Below are 23,572 nucleotides of genomic sequence, written 5' to 3' on the forward strand. Positions count from 1 at the left end.
CAGAGAAAAGATAGACTCAGAAATCTGCTTCAGGAAGATCTCCCAAGCATCTGTGTGGAGAGTGGAATGGAGGAGGAGGCAAGGCTAGAGGCAGGAATGGAGAGGAGAGAGCCCAGCTCTGTTGAGTAAATCAATGTCTCCAAATGCAGGCTCTTTTATATGCATTGCCCAGTGTTTGGCAGTGCTGGTGCTGACAATGATTCACCATATACAGTATTTACTTCAGGTTTGGCAGGTGGCCAGGGGCCAGTGAGGAGAGCTCCCCCGCCTCTCTGCTCAACACACAGGGCCCATTCAGTATCTTCCCTTTAGCCGATGGCTGGGCTTCTTGCCCTCCAATCCCTGGTCTCCATTGGCCCTGGGGAAATGACAGTCCCTGGGAATCAGAGAGACAGTGCTCTTCCTCATCATGCTCAGCTGCCCTACTGTCTAGGAGGTCATGGATTGTCCTAGAGGCAGCAAAGCTTTTAGTGTATTTGCTGGGTAGGGGTGTCTCATGGATGTATACTCTGTCTACCTCTGCCCCCTCCTCAACAGGATGTGGGAAGGCTGTATCTCTGTTGGACTGGAGCCAAGATGCAAGAAAGCTCAGCATCTTCGTGCTCCCTGGATGCAGAAAGACTTGTTCCTGCTCACTGGGACACTGCTCGCTTGCAAGGGAGATTTTAAAGCAGTTTGACGTTTTTCCCAGGATATGTTTCCTGCTCTGGTTTTGGTGATATTCTTCAAGAAAAGCAACAACAAAAATAGGGCCTATGTCCTTTTCTCTGTTAATTTCTCAAGAAATGCTGCTGTAAAGAAATGCTGCTGTGTTTAATTGTTCTTAAACCAATTTCCCCAATGTATTTGGCATTGAACTCTTTTCCCCATCCATCTGTTATCAACTTTATTGAAATAATCCGAGGAAATGCCACTGTAATGAATTTGAGAGGGTTGGGAGGGATGTAAGGGTGTGGTGTAATGGAGAGTGACTATTTTGGAGTCAACATTGTACTTTATTATCTGTGTGACTAGACAAATCAGTTAACTCTGTTAAGCTTCTGTTCCCTCATCAGTAAAACAGAGATAACACTTAACTTGAGGGCTGTCATGAGGATTATCTGAGATGAAATAGGTAAAGCTTCCAGTAAATATAAAGTAATTAGTAGTTATTATTTCTGCAGTGTGGAAAATCATGAATCTAGACTTCCTAAGATTAGTTCTCCTAGTACATCCGTATTCGCTCATTAGGGTTTTAGCTGCAAAACCTGCAGCTGACACAAACATGATTTATTTAAAATAGAACATTGGATTGATTTTAGGACCTAGGATAGAGGCAGAATATAGAATGACTTTCATTTCCTTCATGAAAATTGGGGTCACATGGAACTTGGATCTATGCTTCCTAATAATGAACAATGTGGGCACACCTTGCAAAAAAGATTCTTATTCTTCAAATCTGTGACATTAAAAGTTAACAAATTTTGTCATTTGTTCATTGTTTTTGTTTTCTACCTGCATAGGAAAATCAGGTACTGGACTTGAGGTGTGAGGAGATTCTGATCAATAGGAAATGCCATGTGATATCTGGGGCCCTTGGCTTGCCTAAAACATTTCCCCACCTGCTGGCTGTTGCTTGGAATCACATATCACAAAGCTCTTCTTTCTATGTTTGGCTATAATAACTGCTGCATATATGATAGATGTACATTTGGATGCATGGATGGATGGATGGGTATATGAGGCACAAAGTTCTGGTGCTGTTACTTTGATAAATTATTCCTTTGTATACACTGGCCCTTTCATTATCTGAAGATATCTATTTTGAAACCTCTAACTTGTCTTTTCTCCCAGCTACACATTCCCAGTTTCTTCTGCTGTTGCCTGTATGTCAGTCTCAGTCTCACAATCCTCTGACATCCTGCCTGCCTTACCAATTAAAGCACGTCCCTTATCCACAAACACCTTTGCTGGAGGGAAGTCTAATCCACAGCCCATACACTGAGGCCTCTCTATCATGTGCCATAAACATTAGGCTCTTGGCAGCTCCTGCCTCCACTGGCCCTGACCTGGTTTTGTAGTTCAGAGGTCAGAAGACAGGAAGGGTCTTAGTTTTGTGAGTGGGAGGGGAGAAAGAGTGGGAACAAATGTCAGCAAATGACACTCCCTGACATTACTTCCCCTTTCTCAGAAGTGGTGTTCTGTTGGTTGCTTTCCCACAGCTGAACTTGTCATAAAAGGAGCTCTGTTCTCCTAGGGTTTGTTAATTGCTGTATCACTGGGTTAAAAAAAACACAAAAAACTTCAAGAATGTAGGGAATCTTGTCTTAATTCATTTTGATATCTAGTCCCTTATTGCATTGTCAGTTTCCAATCTTATTTTTTATACACCCGAAATTAACAATTTAAAGTCATACTGACATACTCAAATTTTCAATATTTAAATAATTCTCTATGCTAATTAAATGTAAACTACCTTAGCTGTATCAAGTTTCAGCTCTGCATATGACTCAATAGTTATAAAATCTTTTGAATTTTGTCAAAACCTACTATTCCAAACAGGTTTCATTTTTTTAAAGGAGAACTTCACTAGTATCTAGTGAATATCTAAGCCCTTTAGTGTAGATTTTTTGACAATTCTCTAGTACAGCCAATACTAGCTATACTTGAGAGCTGGCTTTGATCCTTTGATCTAGTGATGATGTGGGTGTGAGTATGGGGGAGGGAAAGGCTGCCAATTGTTCACTTGGTGATTTATATAGCTCCTTTCATAGGATTAGAGTGAGAATCCTAAAGAAAACAGCATTGTAGGAAGCCATAGTAATTAGGAGGTCTCTCTTTAGCTGGACTAAATTATCAGAGCCATCCCAGTGACTTGGAAGTCATAGAGTCCATTTCATTCTGTGCTTGAGAAGGATTCCCCTAAATGGAAATGAGAAAAAAGCCAAGGTTGCAATACTTATATCTGACAAAATAGACCTCAAAGTAAAGGCCATAAAAAGAGATAAAGAAGGCCACATCATAATACTAAAGGGATCAATACAACAAGAGGATATAACTCTGGTAAACTTATATACACCCAATACAGGAGCACCCAAATACATAAAATAACTTCTGGAAGATATCAAGGGAGAGATTGATAGCAATACAATTATAATAGGGGACTATAATACCCCACTGACACCACTGGATAAATCCTCTAAACAAAAATTCAGCACAGAAACAGCAATCCTAAAAACTCACTAGATCAGATGGACTTAATAGACATATTCAGAACAGTTCACCCCAAAGCTACAGAATATACATTCTTCTCAAGTGCACATGGGACATTTTCAAAAATAGACCACATATTGGGACACAGGCAAAGTCTTTTCAAATTCAAGAAGATATAAATCATAACAAGAGTCTTCTCAGACCACAATGGCATAAAACTAAAAATCAACTACAATAAAAACAATGAAAACAAATCAAACACTTGTAGGCTAAATAGCATGCTATTAAACAATGACTGGGTTACCAAAAAGATCAAAGAAGAAACAAAAAAGCATCCTGGAAACAAATGACAATGAAAACACAACAATCCAAAATCTATGGGACAAAATGAAAGCAGTCCTGAAAAGGAAATTGATAGCTCTACAGGCCTACCTCAAAAAAAAAAAAAAAAAAGAAAAAAAGAAAAAAAGAAAAAAATGGTAATAAATTATCTAACCTTGCATCTTAAAGAATTAGAAAGAGAGCAACAAGAAAAGCCCACAGTAACCAGAAGGAAGGAGATAATAAAGATCAGAGCAGAAATAAATGGCATAGAGACAAAAAACAAACAAACAAAACAAAAAATACAGAAGATCATTGAAACCAAGAGCTGGTTCTTTGAAAGGATAAAAAAGATTGATGAACTTCTAGCCAGGCTCACCAACAAACAAATAGAGAGAACCCAAATAAACAAAATCAGAAATGAAAGAGCTGAAGTAACAACTGACCTCACAGATATATAAAGGATTGTAAAATATATACTATGAACAACTCTACTCCAACAAACTGGACAACCTCGATGAAATAGACACATTCCTAGAAAAATACAAGCTTCCAAAACTCAATCAGGAAGAATAAAAAAAGGTGATTAGGCCAATAACTACTGATGAAATAGAAACAGTAATCAAAAAGTTTCCAGCAAACAAAGGCCCTGGACCAGATGGCTTCACAGGGGAGTTTTATCAAACATTCAAAGAAGAACTAAAGCCAACCCTTCTCAGACTATTCCAAAAAATGAAAGAGGAAAGCACACTTCCAAGCTCTTTCTATGAAGCCAGCATTACCCTAATCCCAAAACCAGATAAAGACTTCACAAAGAAAGAGAATTACAGGCCAATATCCCCGATGAACAGAGATGCTAAAATCCTCAACAAAATTCTAGCAAACCGGATCCAGCAGTACATTAGAAGGATCATGCACATGACCAAGTGGGATTTATTTCAGGAATGCAAGGCTGGCACAATAGCTGCAAATCGATAAATGTGATACATCACATAAACAAACTGAGAGATTAAAATCACAACATCATATCAATTGATGCAGAAAAGGCATTTGACAAAGTCCAACACCCTTTTCTGATATAAATGCTCAGTAAAGTGGTAATAGAGGGATCATACCTCAACATAATAAAAGCCTTATATGAAAAAATTACAGCCAACATCATACTCAATGGACAAAAACTAAAACCATTTCCCCTAAGAACAGGACTAAGACAGGGATGCCTGCTTTCACCACTCCTGTTCAACATAGTACTGGAAGTGCTAACCACAGCAATCAGATAAAAAGAAGAAATAAATGGCATCAAAATTGGAAAAGAAGAAGTAAAATTTTCATTATTCACAGATGACATGATACTATACATAGAAAACCCTAAAGACTCCATGAAAAGATTGTTAGACTTAATAAATTAGTTCGGCAATGTGGAAGGATACAAAATTAATGCCAAGAAATCTATGGAATTTTTATACACCAACTAGAGGCCCGGGGCACAAAATTAGTGCACGGCGGAGTCCCCTCAGCCAAGCCTGCACCCTCTCCAATCCTGGACCCCTTGGGGGATGTCTGACTGCCAGTTTAGGCCCGACCTCCAGGATCGGGCCTAAACCAGCAGTCGGACATCCCTCTCACAATCTGGGACCACTGCTTTCTTACTGTGCACCTGCTTGCCTACCTGATCACCCCTAACTGCCCCCCCCTTGTTGGCCTGATCATCCCCAACTGCCCCCATGTCAGCCTGGTTGCCCCAGCTGCCCCCAACTGCTGACCTGGTCATCCCTCACTGCACCCACCTGCCAGCCTGGTAGCTCTATACTGCCTCCCCCTGCGGGCCTGGTTGCTTCACGCAGCCTGCTGCTCAGTCATTTGGTCGCCCCTCACTAACCCCCCTGCCAGCCTAGTTGCCCCACACAGCCTGTTTGGTCGTCCATTCGGTTGTGATGATTGCTTAGGCTTTTATATATATAGATAGTGAACTTACAGAAAGAGAGATTTAAAAAAATTATCCCATTTACCATTGCACCAAAAAATAAAAAAGATACCTAGGAATAAACTTAACTAAGGAGATAAAAGACCACTACTCAGAAAACTACAGGACACTGAAAAAAGAGATACAGGAAGACATAAACGGAAGAACATACCGTGTTCATGGATTGGTAGAATCAACATCATCAAAATTTCCGTACTACCCAAAGTAATCTATAGATTCAATGCACTCCCCATTAAAATAACAATGGCATCTTTCACAGACCTAGAACAAACTCTCCAAAAATTCATCTGGAATAAATAAAGACCCAGAATAGCTGCAGTAATCCTGAGAAAGAAGAATAAAGTAGGAGGGATCTCAATTCCAGATATCAAGCTGTATTACAAAGCCATTGTTATCAAAACTGCCTGGTACTGGCACAAGAGCAGACATATAGACCAAAGGAATAGAAGAGAGAACCCAGAAATCAACCTAAACCACTATGCTCAATTAGTATCTGACAAAGGAGGCAAGTGCATGCAATGGAGTCAAGACAGTCTCTTCAATAAATGGTGTTGGGAAAATTAGACAGATACATGCAAAAAAAATGAAACTAGAACACCAACTTACACCATACACAAAAATAAACTCAAAATGGATAAAGGACTTAAATGTAAGACAGGAAACCATAAAAATCCTAGAAAAAGCCATAGGCAGTAAAATAGCAGACATTTGTCGAAGCAACATATTTATCAATACAGCTCCTACGGCAATGGGAACCAAGAAGAAAACAAACAAATGGGACTACATCAAAATAAAAAGCTTCTGCACAGCAAAAGAAACCATCAACAAAACAACAAGAACACCCACTGCATGGGAGAACATATTTGACAATGTTATCTCCGATAAGGGGTTAATCTCCAACATTTATAGGAAACTCATAAAACTTAACAAAAGGAATATAAACACCCAATCAAAAAAAAATGGGCAATGGACCTAAATAGATACTTTTCTAAAGAGGACATAAGGAAAGCCAAGAGACATAAGAAAACATGTTTAAAGTCACTAATCATCTGAGAGATGCAAATTAAAACGATAATGAGGTACCATCTCACACCTGTCAGAATGACTATCATCAACAAATCAACAAATGACAAATGCTGTCAAGGATGAAGAGAAAAAAGAACCCTCGTGCACTGCTGGTGGCAATGCAGACTGGTGCAGCCAATGTGGAGAACAGTATGGAGTTTCCTCAAAAATCTAAAAATGGAACTCCCATTTGACCCAGTGATGCCACTTCTAGGAATATATCCCAAGAAACTAGAAACACCAATCAGAAAGGATATATGCACCCATATGTTCATAGCAGCACAATTTACAATAGTTTAGATTTGGAAACAGCTTAAGTGCCCATCCACAGATGAGCGGATTAAAAACTGTGGTACATCTACACAATGGAATACTATGCTGCTATGAAAAGGAAGGAACTCCTACCATTTGCAACAGCATGGATGGAGCTGGAGAGCATTATGCTAAGCTAAATAAGTAAGTCAGAGAAAGATAAATATCACATGATCTCACTCATTTGTGGATTAAAATGAACAACATAAACTGCTGAACAAAAAAAGATCCTAAGACAGAGAAACATTGATCAGATGCTCAAACCTCAGAGGGAAGGTAGGGGAGGGATGGGGTAAGAAGGAGAGATCAACCAAAGGACTTGTATGCATGCATATAAGCATACCCAATGGACACAGACACGAGGGGAGTGAGGGCATGAGCAGGAGTGGGGTGGAGGGCACTGGAGGGATAAGAACACATATATAATACCTTAATCAATAAAGAAAAAAAAAAGAAGCACTCCCCTGAAGGAGATTTGCTGATTCTGGAGATTAAGGAAGAACTTCCTGGTGGCAATTAATTAATTGCATGCAACGCTTTAATTTAAAATGAGTCTTTCTAATTTTGGAATAAATAAAACCCACTAAACTGTGAAAGTAAAATTAAACTAAATGTTGATGACTATATTGCCAACCTTGTCTATGTATTTAAGCATGTTCCTTTTGGAATCTTAGTGCCAATGATGCTAGGAACACAGTCTGTATAGCTAAGAGCATTCAGGTCAGTCTGAGAGCTCACACTGATCTCTTTAAACATGTTCACCATGTGGATTGCCAGGGGAACCAAGTTAGAACTGGGCTGGGGCTGAGCAAGTCTATTATCAATACCCAGGCTTGGTCCACGTTGTCCTTCTCTAAACCCAAAGATGGGGCAACAGTATTTGCTTCTCCATCAGGTGAATTTTCTTTGGGACTTTAGGGCTTCTGAAGCCAGGGGAATCTGTGAGGAGCAGAGGGCACACCAGGGAAGCTGACAGTGCATATTCATCCTATAAATCTTAACTATTTGGTATAACGCTCATTTGTTCATTCTTATCCCCATTAATCAGATGCTCCTGGAAAGCCAAGCTTGTCTGTGTTGTTTCCAGGCCTGTACAGAAGTGTTACTTACAAACAGATTTTCCATCTACTAACTCCTACCCATGCTGCAGCTTTGAAGCCTTTTATGAACCTTTTAGGCAGAATACATTACTCCATCTGAATTTTCTCACCTTCAAGTGGGGCTCAATAGCAAACATCATGCTCTAATTTTTCTGGCCACAATCTTGGTCTGTTTTTCAGGCTTGTCTGGGCTTTGGGCCTGTGCTAAGTGGAGACACTTCAGTTCTGCTCCTACACTGTGCTCTAAGACCTCCCACACAACCTTGCCTGCACCCACAGGATTTTTATAAAAAGCCTCAGCAGCTGGTTACTGGTCAACTAAGGAAAAGACTTTGGGTCTTGCCTTTCTTTCTCCAGCTCCTACTTATCCAAAGTTTCAGATTCTCTGGTAACACCATCATAAGTTGACCTTTTTTTTTTCTTTCCCTGTTTAGACTATATGACTGAACTCCAGCCTCTTCTCCAAGGCCAACTCAGAAATGCCACAGGCTGTGGTGGCTACAGATATATCAGGGTTTTAATCTGCACAGCCCTAAAGCACCCAGTCCAGAACTCTCATACGGTACAGTGTGACCCAATTTGTGGAAAGGGGTTGGACACTTTTTGTCCACCCCCTACCATGACCTGGGGCTTTTCTGGGGCCACTGGACCCTACCTCACACTAAGCCCAACCCTGGCCTGACCATCAGCTGGAACATGGCTCTTTCTTCTTCAGAACACATGCAGCTCTTTGCTTGTCCTCAGTGTGTTAAGTCCAGCTTGTATAAGAGTTACTTGGCTCAATATCTTCCACCCTCTATAGAGCATCATCTCTTCATGGGTTGATGAAACCCTGGTCCCCCTTTAGGGTAAATAGTGCCTAGCATATTTAAGGATCTCAACAGTTTCTGAAATGAATTAATTCTATTGTGGCTGCCCATCGTGGCACAACTCTCAGAGAGAATAAACAGCAAAGATCCAGAAAGGGAGAATAGATATGAGTGGAAGGCTTAAATTTCAGATAATCCACTTGGAAACAGCACATAAAATGCTCTTTGAATATGCAGTGTTTTGGATTTACATTATAAAGCCTCTTCTTAAAAGTTTGTCTTGGTTAATATCATTGACATAATTAATATTTAACCATCCAATTTCTTTGTAGTCACCATTAATAAAAAGTATTCTAAAATTTTCAACTTTATAAAGAAGATGTACAGCCCTCCCTATGGGATGAGCAGTGAATATTTGAACCATAATATAATCTTCCACAAACTTCCTCCAGGCTCCCTCATACCACATTTCTCCCAAAAGAACCAAGTTAATTTTGCATTTGAATCATGGTCTTTTAATTGTAAGCCCATCCTCTGTAGTACCCATAGAGTGGTTTTAGGACAAGCCCTCGGGTATCTTGTGTGAGAGAGACTTCCTGGTGTCAGAGAGATTTCTTGACCTGTATGCAAAACCCCATTGGATCTGTGGCATCAGGAAGAGAACTTACTTAGGAGAGGTCTCTCCATAACAAAGGCTTTCTTCTACTATAAGCAGAACAGAGTTCTCCTTGCCTTCCAGAGGTTCTCTACATTCAGTAAGCCTGGACATCAGCAAACCTGATGTATATTTTAAACCATAGTCATTAGCATTTTTTGGATTTATATATTTGCTGTTACCTTCATCATGTGCTATTGTGCCTATTTGGTTTCTATTTTTTATGTTCACATAACATTCTACATTCTCCTTCTTAACCGCAATCTCTCTTATAATTGCTCTCTCCCCTGACTCCTTCACAGGTAGCCACATCTAAGCCTTCCCCTTCTATGCCCAATTGTGTCCATCCTGTTCCTTTACATTAACGATATCTTAAGATAACCTAGACCATTTCTTTTGGAGCTGGAATGCTGATTTCCTGATTTAGGATACATATATGAGACCCATTCTATTATGCATTCATTCTACACATCAGCTTCCCAAGACCCCTTTTTAACTCATTTTATTCCTTACTCTTATTCCTGTAGAATCCTGAATTTCCATCATTATGGAAACAGGTCACATAGTCTTCAGTCTCATAAAACTGGAGCCAAAGTTCAGGTGGTGGTGAGATTGGGAAGAACCTGGAACCTCCTTCTAGACTCCTTCCTAGAAGGAGACTGCTGAATATTTTAAGCAAGGAGAAGCTTTGTATGCAAGCAGAAAAATGCCTATTGGCCACTGGCCAGCACCATGCAGCTGATACCATTCATTGCCATCCCATGAAGTGTCTGCCCGTTGGAGAAAGGGGATGACCAGAGGCACTTTGCTAATGTTAAAGTCAAGCCAATAAAAAATGCAATAATATTTAATGTAAGAAAATGGTTATCTTACAGCACAGTGGGTGTAATATGCTCACTGATCTGTTTTCCTTACCTACCTGTCAAAACTACAGTTTGAAGATTCATATCAAGTTTATTTTAGTTTGCAAAGAAAGGCTGTTGCCATGGGTGTTAGGAGGAAAAGCATTGTGTTGCTGACTGCTAATTGGAAGACAGCTTGTTTGGTATGGATTTCCCAGGGATGGGGTAGCAGCAAAGAGATCAAACAGAACCCTCCCTTCCAACAAGGCAGCAGTTTTCTCATCTGCAACCTATAGAAAATCATAATATCTATCTCATATGGTTACTTTTGAGGATGCAACAGGAGAATGCATGTACAGTGTTTCACATAAAACATGGCACCTAGGATGTCATAAAAAATGTTAGTTTGCATTGTTTTTTTTAAAGGCATTCCCTGACCAGTTTTTGAAAGTGTAATCATCACTATGCTTTGTATGCCAAGATGATGGTTTGGAACTTTGGAAGATCCTTAGGTAAGTATACAATTAGCATTACTTCTCCAGAACTGGGATTGTGATCCTTCACCTCAATTCTAGATGCCTTCCTCAAGTCATTGTATATATTAATCACTGAAGTGGTTGCCAGAAAATGGAGTGAAGTTAAACTCCCATATGGCCTAAATTATAATTCTGTAACAGCTCCTATTTGTTGAGTGCATGTCAAGGCACCAGCATCATTCATGGTTTCTAATATACATGATCTCATTTTCATTTAATCCACAAAAAAACTTTAAATGAAGGTAGTTCATTAGCACCATTTTACACACTAGGAAAATGAAGCACAGAAAGGGTAAGCACTTGTCTAGTGCTACCTGGTAATATAGTAAGTAGCAGACTGGGAAAATCCCATCTGGGTTAAATCCTGAGCTGTAACATACCATATTTGAGACTATTGTACTATTAGTAATGATTATATAAATATTCTTCTATTCCTTATTTTTTATATTTCTGTAGGGGTCATATGTCTATTACCACTTCAAATAAAAGACTGAAAATCTATTTTAAAGCAAAATGATTATAAGTAAAATTTTCTCATATACATAAAGATTTATCAAAGTAAATTATTTTAATTTTATTAAAATTTCTTGTTCAGAATTAAATTGCTCAATTTATAGTACCTCATAAATTACTTTGATACATTTAGCTATCTCATTTTTAGCATCCCTTTAAATTTTTAATTTCAGAGCAGAGAACACTGACAAAGATGAGAATTCAAAATAAAATTAATGCATAGAGAAGTCTGTATGCAGCTCTAAGATTTCCTAATGTCTCACTAGTTTAATTCCTATCACATGGATACAAGCTTGGACTTAAAATATTATGATTTCACCTTGAATCATACATTTAATGATTATTTTATGCCTTTCTGAATTTGTTTCTACTTCCTCTTTCACAACAGCCATGGTTTTACTGACACTGAAGTGACAACTAATCATGAGACCAGAGTTGATGTTATTTTATAGTTTGCATGTACATGTGAGTGCTGTGGTAGTATTCGCAATGTACCCATGTACCAGATTTAGTAATTTTGGGTTGCTTAACTATTAGTTCACTGTTAGTTAAGGTACATATAGGGGTAGAGTAACTAAAACAGGCTGCTATCATGACAACTGAAATTCTCACCATGTTATGCCTTTGCTCAAGAATAAAAATAGTTTGAATTATTTTCTTCAGTGTTATTTGTATGCTAAAATTTTTGTTAGTCTCTTTTAATTTTTTAAGGTAATGACTAAATCAGACACTGTGCTTGGCACTTTCACATAACTTATCTTATTTAAGCCTCCAAACAACACTAGGATATAAGTGGTACTATCCCATTTTTAAAAGTAATTTTATTGAGACATAATAAATATACAATAAACTGTAAATTATAAAGTGTGCAATTTCATAAGTTTTAACATATGTATACAACTGTGAAACCATGACTATAATCAAGATAGTGAACTTGAACTATCCATCACCTACAGAAGTTTCTTCCTACTCCTTTGTAATCTGTTCCTCCATCCCTCCTTGCCCAAGCAATCATTCAATTGCCTCTGTCACTATAAATTAGTGTATATTTTCTAGCATTTTATACAAATGGAATCATATAATAGGTGGTTTTGTGTGCCTGACTTATTTCAATTAACATAATTTTTTTCAAGTTTCATCCATATTGTAGCAAATATTAGGTCATTCCTTTTTATTACTGAACTAGAGGCCTGGTGCACAAAATTTGTGCACAGTGTGGGGAGGGGAGGTTTCCTCAGCTCGGCCTGCACCGTCTTCAATCTGGGACCCTTGGGGGATGTCTGACTGCCACAAGGATCAGCAGTTGGACATTTCTCTCGCAATCCAAGACTGCTGACTCCCAACTGCTCGCCTGCCTGATCGCCCCTAACACCTCTGCCTGCCTGCCTGCCTGATGGCCCCTAACCCCCCTGCCTGCTGGCCTGATTGCCCCTACCTCTCCCCACTGCCTGAGTGATTACCCCTAACCTCTCTGCCTGCCTGATCACCCCCAACTGCCCTCCCCTGCCAGCCTGACTGCCCCTAACTGCCTGATCATCCCTAATTGCCCTCCCCTGCCAACCTGATCTCTCCCCCAACTGTCCTCCCCTGCCAGCCTGATTGCCCTTAACTGCCTCTGCCCTGGCCTCCACCACCATGGCTTTGTCCGGAGGGAAGTCAGATGCCTGGAAGATGGCCGGTCTAATTAGCATACTACCCTTTTATTAGTATAGAAAGATTATATAGGATAGGATTGCTTAAATGGGGGGAGGGGAAGCCTTTTTCAACAGGAGGAGATGCTCTTGGCAGACAAAAATACATAATCCCTATATCTGGACTGATAGCCAGCTATATGCACTATACTGTCAAACCAGTCATTAAAAAATTGAATCACTTTGTTACACCAAACAGCTTTTGCCCTTAAAACCCCTCCTCAGCCCCCACCTTAGGTTCTGCCTTCTCAGTTCACCCAGAGTAGGTTCTGATTGGTCGATTTCTATGCCAGTCAGGGTCAAAAGCCCCACCTCCTAGGCAGCCATTGGCTCCTCACACTTCACCCAGATTTGGTTCTGATTGGTCGGTTTCTATGCCAGTCAGCATCTCCAGGCCTATCTCTGGCCTGATCATAGAGGCAGAGCTAATCAGCAGCTGCCCTAGGCTGCTGGCCAGCGGGCTGAACTGCTGACCTCTGGGAGAGAGATGCTTGGCTGCTGGTGAGGCCCACAAAGAGAGAAACACCCTGCTTCTCTCTCCGGGCCTCACCAGCAGCTGCTGTCACTGTTGATCAGCCCTACCTCTCTCTCTCCCAGAGATCAACATTTCAGCCCGCTCACCTGAAGCGTGCGCAGCCTGGCATTCAGTCAAGCCTTTGGTTGTTTTGGATGTTACGGACACTGGCTCTCTCTCTCTCTCTCTCTCTCTCTCTCTCTCTCTCTCTATATATATATATATATATATATATATATATATATATATATATATATATTATTCCATTGTATGGATATTGAAGGACATTTGGATTATTTCTAATTTTTGGTTATTATAAATAATGTTCCTATGAACATTAATATATATGTTTTTGTATGGATGTATGTTTCTGTGGATAAATATCTAGGAGCAGAATTGCTGGCTTATATGGTAACTCCATATTTAACTTTTGGAAAACTGTCTTACTGTTTTCCAAAGTGGCTACAAAATTTTACATTTCAACTAGAATTTAAAAATATATGAATAGCCCTAGCTGGCTTGGCTCAGTGGATAGAGCCTCAGCCTGTGGACTGAAGTGTTCTGGGTTCAATTCCTGTCAAGGGTACATGCCTGGGGTTGTGGGCTCAATCCCCAGTAGGAGGCATTCAGAAGGTAGTAGATCAATGATTCTCTCTCATCATTGATGTTTCTCTCTCTCCCTCTCCCTTCCTCTCTGAAAGCAATAAAAATATATATTATATTATATATATATTATATTATATATATTATCTATATCTATATCTATATCTATATCTATATCTATATCTATATCTATATCTATATCTATATCTATATCTATATCTATATCTATATGAATAAACTGACTTAGAGAATGGAACAAATTTATTTAAGGCTACACTACATGGTGTCAAGTCCAAATTTCCCAGAGTGTATAATTTCAAAAATCCAAGTGAAGTGATGGCAAGTTCCTTCAGGATAGAGATGCTTCTTAGACTTATTTAATTTATAGCATGGGTAGCTCTTAATAAAACTGCTTACTTAGCTCATAGCCCAGCTCCATCACTTACTGGTTATACAGCAACACTAAGAAAGATTCTTAACCTCTCCATTCTTCAATTTCTCACATATAGAAATGGGAATAATGATAGATACCTGATAAGATTGTTTGGTGATTAAACATATTCATAGTTATAAAATACCTTGCCAAATCCCTGGAACACAAAAACAGTTTAATAAATATTGGTTGTTTTATTATTATTATTATTGCTGTTGTTGCTATAGCTTGTATCTAGAATAAATCGTGATAGATGTAAAATCAACCCTCCTTAAATAATCAGTCTTCTTTGAGATATATGAATAGCATCTATTTCCAGGAGGGACACTTGATTCATGTCTCAAATATGTGGCACTGTGTATATAGAAATGAACAAGGGGCTTTTCTGCTTGTGAGACTCTCAGTCTAGTGTTGTAGTTCTCAGCTGTTTGGAGCTTTGAGCATTTGATGGAAGTTATGGACCTTCTCTCTAGGAAAGTTCATATGTATAAAGCACTCTGTAACTCATTACAATTATGGCATGAGAACTAACATTTAGTATACACCTCATCTGTGACAGACTTTCTGTTAGACACTTTACATCCAGGGGCTCATTTAATTCTCATAACTCTAAAAGAGAGAAACCATCACTTTCATTCACAGGGGAGGAAACTAAAGTTCACAGAAGGAAGTGTTTTCTCAAATCACATAGTGGTAATGCTTGCTGTTTCCAAAGCCATTTTTTCTCTGCTACCTTTTCCACTTATTTTTAAACCATAATAACCTTTAAAGGTGAAATTGCTTCAAAACTCCTTCTATGATTTGACAGTCTATATTCAAGCATTTTAGCATAATTGGAGAAGTCAGTGGGCAACAATTCTAGCTTGCTATAGCAGAAGCCAGTAAGCCATCTACTTATGATTCTGTTGGCGAAGTTTCTCTGCTTTCTTTCCTCTTGATAACACAGGAGGGTGTCATTTTAAAGGATGCCAAGCCCAACATGGTTCTTGCACCTAACTTGCAACATTAATTATTGGCTGGTTGAACAATATGCATCCATTGTATAAATGAGCCCATTCATTTTGGCACTTACATTGTCTTCAAATCACAATGTGCTCAAGTCACTCTACTCTAATACAAGGTAGTTTCATAACGTGCTTGTTATTAATTGGAGGGTGAAAAGAGTGTTTTGCACTTTCAGACCTCTAACCCAATTTGCTAGACACTGCACTTCATAACAACTTTTAAGCAGAAGAGGACATACTCTACCACTTTCCAGAGTGGACTTTTAAATTCTGCTGCTGAGTACACCTCATTGGGCAGAACCTAAAAGGAGATCCTTGTTGTGTCAAGGGCTGGATTCCAAAACACAAAGGAATTGTGTGGCTGTTGTTCTTCAAAGCTCAGTGGAAAGGCCTGGCAACAATCTCAGTGTGGTATTGTGTCAGGTGGGAAAAGAGGGCAAGATTGGTGGGGATATGTTAAAACCCACCTGTACCTCCTAGACTCAGACAAGGCTTTCCCTGGGCTCAGATTGCCGGGAGCCGGTCCATCCTTGCTGTTTCAAGGGACCTGGCATATATGGCATACGGTTCTTAATATGTTTGCTCACCTTCTTGGCGCTGTGTTTTAACCAAGGTCACCTCTCTGAGAAAGGTTGAATCCCCAGGTAGGGATTTTCCCCTGAAGTTAGGGAGGGAATAAAACCCCTCAACTAAGTGCCAGGCGGGTAATTAATCCCTTTAACTACGAACAATCATGCTTAAACTACATAATCTTTTCTCCCTGGAATGGAGATAAGAAACGCCCTAACCTTTGTAATAGAGATTGATAGGATTGAATCAACTGGTATAAATACAGTTGTAACAAGACAGAAAGACTCAGAACTTAGAACAGAATCAAGAAGACAGAACCTACACGGAGCCTAGAGACAGAAGAACTTTGCTGGAGAGAGCATGCCGGAGGATCCTGGAGAGGGACTGGCCTCGGAGACAGAGCCTAGAGACAGAGCCTAGCGGGAGAACATGGCAAGGGATCCTGGACTGAACCTGACTACAGAGATTGGCAGGAGAACCTGACTGGAACCTGGACACTGAACCTGACTGGAGAACCTGGACAGAACCTGGCTGGAGAACCTATCGAGGGAACATGGCTACAGAACTTCCCTGGAGATCCAAAGCAGAACCTCTCTGGAGATCGAGACCAGAACTTGGCTGGAGATCCTGGCTAGGCTGCTGATCAACTGAACGCTGCCTCTGTGTCCTTCCTTCTTCGCTGACTCCGTCCACACCTTTGGGGACCCCTGGACCCGCTGGGGTTGGACCCCGGCATCAGATGCCAGATTCCTTTTATCTGTATTTTCTAAGGTGTGTGAATTGGAGGAAAAGATACAAGAGCTGGCATATGCATTCAATAATTATATTAATCACAAGAGAAAACACATTCTGAGCTCTATTTCACCGTTTTTTATTCCCTTTGCCCCTGTGCCAGAGGGATACAATTTTCAGGACCAGCCATCCTCCTTCCTCTTCACATACAGAAAGTAAAAGGGATAATTATCCCCCAGGAACACCTTAATTGCTCCAATTAACCTGACAACTTTTTGCAATCAAAGCCAGGCAGAGAAGAGGATTTAAAGTGATCAAACACAATTTTATGGGCAGTACATAAATAATAGACAAGGCAGAGCATTTATAAAGAATGGACTCTGAAATGACATAGGCTTACACTTAGGGACTTTTCTACTACCATTACCGAGAAAAAACACCACAACATTTTAGGAGCCATTAATCCTACCACCACTACATCTTTTTAAACAATATATTACATATAATTATCTGTGCATTTAAGCTGTCTGTAGAAACCTTCTGTGAGTGAGGCTGTTTAACTGCTTTCTTAGGCAGGCAAGCCTGGGTTTGAGCCCTCCTTCAAGAACTAATTTGCATTGCATCATTGGATAGATAACCAAAACTTTCTGAACCTCACTATCCTTATCTGTGTATGAGATACTTATCATACATCATTTCAGTCAATCCTCACAACTCTAAGAGGTAATTGTCTCCATTTTTTAGATGATAGAATATAGCCTCAGTGAATCAAAGTGACCATCCCAAGTTCACAGTTTAGCTTACTGGCAAATTAGAATTCATTTATTTTTTTTTAACTTCCTATAACATTAGCTGAGAATTTAGTATGCACCAGGCACTCTGTTAAATATCGGGACATAATGGTAAAGATACTGACATAGTCTCTTTCCATGGAACTTAAATAGAATTCAGCTCTGTTTGACTTCAAAGCCCATATCCTAATAGCTATACCATAGTATCTTGCCTTCCTCACATGTTTGTAGGCTCAGATGAATGATGGATATAAAAGTGCTATAGTTATTAAGGGATTTGTGTTATGTATGTGACACACACACAAGCTCACATAGACATAACTGAAGTAACTATATAACTAAAATTGGGTCATTTGGGTCAAAATCAGTTAATTTTACAAGTAAAATGTGATATAAAACATATAGTCATGATGTTGCAGAAGTGAAGGGAACCAGGTTTGCTAAAGTAATTGTGGTGATAGAAATGTATTAGCTTCAGAAGCTACTGAGGTGGTTCATTCTATGCTAGTACAGTGTAAATATATATATATATATATATATATATATATATATATATATATATATAGTCAAATCCAGAGACATGAAAGCATGGAACAGACTGACAAATCTCAGAGGGAAGGGGGCTAGAAGAGATTAATCAAAGAATTTGTATACATATATGCATAAGCTGTGGACAATAGTGCAGTACGCCTGGGGGTTGGAGACCTGTGGAAGGGGTCAATGTGGAAAAAATGGGGGATATCTGTAATACTTTTGACAATAAAGATAAATTTTAAATAAATTTTAAAAGCTGAATATATATATATTAGAGGCCCGGTGCACAAAAATTTGTGCACTCGGGGGGGGGGGGTCCCTCAGCCCGGCTTGTGCCCTCTCCCAGTCTGGGACCCCTTGGGAGATAACGCCCTGCTGGCTTAGGCCTGCTCCCGGGTGGCAGAGGGCAGGCCCAGTCCCTAGGTGCAGCCCCTGGTCAGGCTCAGAGCAGGGCCGATTGGGGAGTTGGGGCGCCGCCCCGTCATGCACAGAGCAGGGCATATCGGGAGGTTGTGATGCCACCCTCAGTCATGCTCAGGGTAGGGCTGATTGGGGGGTTGGGACACTGCCCCCTGTCACCCTCAAGGCAGGGGCGATGGGGAGGTTGTGATGCTACCGTCAGTCACGCTCAGGGTAGGGCCAATTGGGGGGTTGGGGCACCGCCCCCTGTCACACTCAAGGCAGGGTCCCTGGGGAGGTTGCTGTGCCACCCCCTGTCACGCACAGAGCAGGGCCAATCTGGGGGTTGGGGCACCACCCTCTATCACCCACAGAGCAGGGACGATCAGGGGGTGGGGGCGCCGCCACTCTCACACTCAGGGCAGGGCTGATGGGGAGGTTATGGCTCTACCCCATCACACACAGAGCAGGGCCCATGGGGGGGTGTTGGGGAGCTCCCCCATATCAGGAACAGAGCAGAGCCAATCAGGGGGTTGGCGCACCGCAGCCTGTCACACACAGAGCCACAGGGTGATCAGGGGGTTGGTGTGCCTTCCCTTGTCACGAACAGAGCAGGGCGGATAGGGAGGTTGTGGCCCTGCCCCTGTCACACACAGAGCCGCAGGGCGATCAGGGGGTTTGGGCGCTGCCCCCTGTCACGCTGATCCCGGTGCCAGAAGGCATATTACCCTTTTACTATATAGGGTAGAGGCCTGGTGCATGGGTGGGGCTTGCTGGTTTGCCCTGAAGGGCGTCCTGGATCAGGGTGGGGGTCCCCACTGGGGTGCCTGGCCAGTCTGGGTGAGGGGCTGAAGGCTGTTTTCAGGCTGGGAGTGACTGAAGTTCCCAACTGCTCCTTTTTTTCTTTTTTCTTTTTTATTCTGGGCCAGCTTTATCTTGAGGCTTGGCTCCAGCTCTTAGGCCTCCGGCTAAAAGTAGGTTTCTGGCCTTTGCTTACAATGTTGCGAATCTGTGGGCTGAAGTCCGGCGGTATTTGTTACAATGTTTCTTAAACTGCCCGCTCAGAGGCCTGCAGCTGCAGGCGGGGAACGTTGGTTTCCTCCATCACTGAGGCAAGCAAGCCTCATGTTAGTTTCAAGCTGCCTGGCTGCCGGCCGCCATCTTGGCTGACAGTTAATTTGCATATCTCGCTGATTAGCCAATGAAAAGGGTATCGGTCGTACGCCAATTACCATGTTTCTCTTTTATTAGTATATATATATATATATATATATATATATATATATATATATATATACACACACACACATATATATCCTATCTAATAAAAGATAAACATGGTAATTGGTGTACGACTGCTACCTTTCCCATTGGCTAATCAGCAAGATATGCAAATTAACTGCCAACCAAGATGGCGGCCGGCAGCCAGGCAGCTTGAAACTAACATGAGGCTTGCTTTCTTCAGTGATGGAGGAAACCAACGTTCCCCACCTGCTTTGCCTGCCTCTGAGCCTGCAGTTTAAGAAACATTGTAACAAATATAGAAGTTAAACAAAACCCCAGAAACCTGCTTTCAACGAGCCCGGGATCTCAGAGCTGGAGTTGATACAGTGTTTTGATTATAGAACCGAAACAAACCAGATACCTTCTTTCAGCAGCAGAAGCCTCAGAGCTGGAGCCAGAGCTAAAGCTGGCCCAGAATTAAAAAAAAGAAAGAAAAAAAGGAGCAGTTGGGAGCTTCAGTCGGCCTGAAAACAGCCCTCAGCCCCTCACCCAGACTGGCCAGGCACCCCAGTGGGGACCCCCACCCTGATCCAGGACACCCTTCAGGGCAAACCAGCCAGCTCCACCCGTGCACCAGGCCTCTATCCTATATAGTAAAAGGGTAATATGCTACCCAGCACCGGTATCAGTGTGACAGGGGGCAGCGCCCAAACCCCCTGATCGCCCTGCGGCTCTGTGTGTGACAGGGGGAGGGGCCACAACCTCCCTATCCCCCTGCTCTGTTCGTGACAGGGGAAGGCACCCCAACCCTCTGATCAGCCCTGCTCTGTGTGTGACAGGGTGTGGCACCCCAACCCCCCCCCCCACGGGCCCTCCTCTGTGTGTGACGGGGTAGAGCCATAACCTCCCCATCGGCCCTGCCCTGAGTGTGACAGTGGAGGCGCCCCAACCCCCTGATCCGCCCTGCCCTGAGTGTGACAGGAGGCGGTGCCCCAACTCCCCTATTGCCCCTACTCTGTGAGTGACAGGGGAGCTCCTTAACCCCCTGATCGGCCTTGCTCTGTGCATGACAGGGGGGAGTTCCCCAACCCCTTGATTGACCCTGCTCTGTGCATGACAGGGTATGGAGCCCCAACCCCCCTGATGGGGCCTGCTATGTGCGTGACAGGGGGTGGCGCTGCAACCTCCCCATCGACCCTGCCTTGAGTGTGATGGGGCGGTGCCCCAACCCCCCAATCAGCCCTACCCTGAGCGTGACTGAGGGTGGCATCGCAACCTCCCAATCCACCCTGCTCTGTGCATGACAGGGGAAGGTGCCCCAACTCCCCAATTGGCCCTGCTCTGAGCCCGATCAGGGGCTGCACCTAGGGACTGGGCCTGCCCTCTGCCACCCGGGAGCAGGCCTAAGCCAGCAGGTAGTTATCTCCCGAGGGGTCCCAGACTGCAAGAGGGCACAGGCCCCGCTGAGGGACCCCTCCCCCCCCCCAGTGCGCAAATTTTTGTGCACCGGGCCTCTAGTATATCCTATAAAATACAAGTGTAATATGCAAATCAACTGAAAGGCAGAAAGATTGGTCGCTATGATGTGTACTGACCACCAGGGGGCAGAAGCTCAATGCAGTAGCTGCCCCCTGGTGGTCAGTGCACTCCCACAGCGGGAGCACGTCTCAGTCAGAAGCCAGGTTCACAGCCTCTCCTGCTTCTGCTGCAGGCAGGCTGTAAGGAGTGAGGGGTCCTGGACTGCCGAAGCCCCAGACTGCAAGAAGGATGTCTGAAGGTTGGCTTAGGCCCGAGCCCTGACCGGTGGACATCCCCCAAAGGGTCTCGGACTACAAGAGGGTGTAGGCTGGGCTGATGACCCCCCCCTCAGTGCATGAATTTGGGGCACTGGGCCTCTAATCCTATATAATAAAAGCCTAATATGCTAAGTGTCCGACTGTTTGACCATTCAACCAGTCACTATGATGTGCACTGACCACCAGGGGGCAGATGCTCCAACTGATAAGTTAGCTTGCTGCTGGGGTCTGGCCGACTGGGACTGGGCAAGATGGGCTGTACACGCCCTGGAGCCCTCCTGCAGTCCCTCTTCAGCCCTGATCATGCACTGGTGGGGTCTGTCTGCCTGGCCTGCTCCCTCTCGCAACCTGGGACCCCCTGGGGGATGTTGGAGAGCTGGTTTCTGCCTGATCCCCGCAGGCCAGGCAGAGGGATCCCAGATTCGTGCACCGGGCATGAATATATACCAAAAATAAATTAATGGTTCCTGAGATCTAAGAGTGGGAACAAGGAGTGACTGCCCGTGGGCAAGCATTTCTTTTAGGAGGAATGAAAGTGTTCTAAAATTGGATTGTGGTAATGGTTGTACAACTCTGAAAATTTACTAACAATCTTTGAATTGCACAATTAAAAGGAGTGAATTTTATGGTAAATTATAACTCAAATAAAGCTGCCGAAATAAAAACATAAATTAATAAAGGCATATGAGATAGTCTTGGTGGGAAGTGTGGTGAGTTAAGGTATTTCTGGATTGATGAAGGAGGAGACAGGATCACCAGAAGCAGTCACACAGCTTTACTGGGAAGTACAGGGACAAGATCACTTTAGAGGAGAAGTCGCTTCTAGAAAATATTCCAAAGACAGCATCATGGGGCTTTCACCAGGAAGAGGAATAGGCGTAAGGGAACTCTCTGAGGAGAGGGCAGTTGAAGAGGGAGATTCCATGTCTAAGTCCCATTGTTCAGCACCAGGTTAGAAGCCGCTGTATCAGAAAGCTCTGAAGGGCAGTGGTAGTTTGAGGTCTATTATAAACACAGAGTTGTTGTTATCTATGATTAACAGAATCTGGGTGTAATTTCACAGGGAATGTAAAGTAGGTAGGCTCTATAGAATAAAGTATGTTTATTTGGACCATATTTAAAGAAATTTGATGTATAAGAGTTTGAGTTTGGTACTTGGTGCCACAGGGCTTTGGGCTAAGGTCCCAGCCTGCTTAAAAGAAATAGACAACACCATTTTAGACCAACACACAGGGGCCATCTCTGGCTTATTTATATAACAGGAAAGTGCCATGAATTTGCTACATCACTTAGCTCATAGTAGGTAGTCAGCCTAAAAAATTATAGTGGTTAAGAGCAATGGCTTTGCCCTAGCTTAGTGGTTCTCAACCTTCCTAATGCCATGACCCTTTAATACAGTTCTTAATGTTGTGGTGACCCCCAACCATAAAATTATTTTCGTTGCTACTTCATAACTGTAATTTTGCTACTGTAAACAATATGTAATTATATATGTCTTTTCCGATGGTCTTAGGCGACCTCTGTGAAAGGGTCGTTCGACCCCCAAAAGGTCACGACTCACAGGTTGAGAACTGCTGCCCTAGCTGGTTTGGCTCAGTGGATAGAGCATCAGCCTGCGGACTGAACGGTCCGGGTTTGATTCTGGTCAAGGGTACGTGCCCGGGTTGAGGGCTCGATCCCCAGTAAGGGACGTGCAGGAGGCAGCTGATCCATGATTCTCTCTCATCAAGGATGTTTCTCTCTCTCTCTCTCCCTCTCCCTTCCTCTCTGAAATCAATAATATATATATATATTTTCTTTTTTTTTTTTTTAAAGAGCAACAGATTTGTCGTCAACCCAGATAGGGCGATACCTGTTATGTAATGATCCTGGGCAACTTTACATGTCTCAATTTTCTCATTTATATAAGAGAAAAATATGAACATTTCCAACAAGACTATGAGGATTACAGT

General features: G+C 42.3%; 1 non-coding gene across 1 annotated transcript; it reads left to right on the forward strand.

Moving 5' to 3' along the window:
- Nucleotides 1-18,052: 18,052 nt before the first annotated feature.
- LOC132225377 (small nucleolar RNA SNORA66) lies at nt 18,053-18,182 on the forward strand. The gene has a single exon (XR_009450891.1). It is a non-coding gene; the product is annotated as a small nucleolar RNA SNORA66 (small nucleolar RNA).
- Nucleotides 18,183-23,572: the final 5,390 nt, after the last annotated feature.

Source organism: Myotis daubentonii, chromosome X (assembly GCF_963259705.1).
Source record: "Myotis daubentonii chromosome X, mMyoDau2.1, whole genome shotgun sequence".
Classification (NCBI taxonomy): Eukaryota; Metazoa; Chordata; class Mammalia; order Chiroptera; family Vespertilionidae; genus Myotis; species Myotis daubentonii.